Source organism: Etheostoma spectabile, chromosome 18, assembly GCF_008692095.1.
Source record: "Etheostoma spectabile isolate EspeVRDwgs_2016 chromosome 18, UIUC_Espe_1.0, whole genome shotgun sequence".
Lineage (NCBI taxonomy): Eukaryota > Metazoa > Chordata > Actinopteri > Perciformes > Percidae > Etheostoma > Etheostoma spectabile.
The window spans coordinates 23,442,993-23,443,339 of record NC_045750.1 but is presented as its reverse complement, the minus strand read 5'-3'; positions in this window follow the sequence as shown (position 1 = coordinate 23,443,339).

Below are 347 nucleotides of genomic sequence, written 5' to 3'. Positions count from 1 at the left end.
GGGGGGGGGGACAAGGTGGAGGATGGGGGTGTGGCCTTGACCAACTGCCACTTTGTTCGTTTGAAAGCCATGATGTATCTCTCTCATGGGTGGGCCAAATTCTCAGCGCGGGTAAACCAGAGATCCTTATGACCTCATAAGGATCAAGATTCAAGCTCAGCCCATCTGAGCTTTCATTTATTCAAAGGCAGACCAAGATACCCAAGGCTCGGTTTACACCTATCACCATTTCTAGCCACTGGGAGACCATAGGCAGGTTGGGGGAACTCCTACCAAGAGCCTGGGTCTATCCCAGGTTTCTGCCTAAAAGGAAGTTTTTCCTTGCCACTGTCGCACTGTTGCTTGCT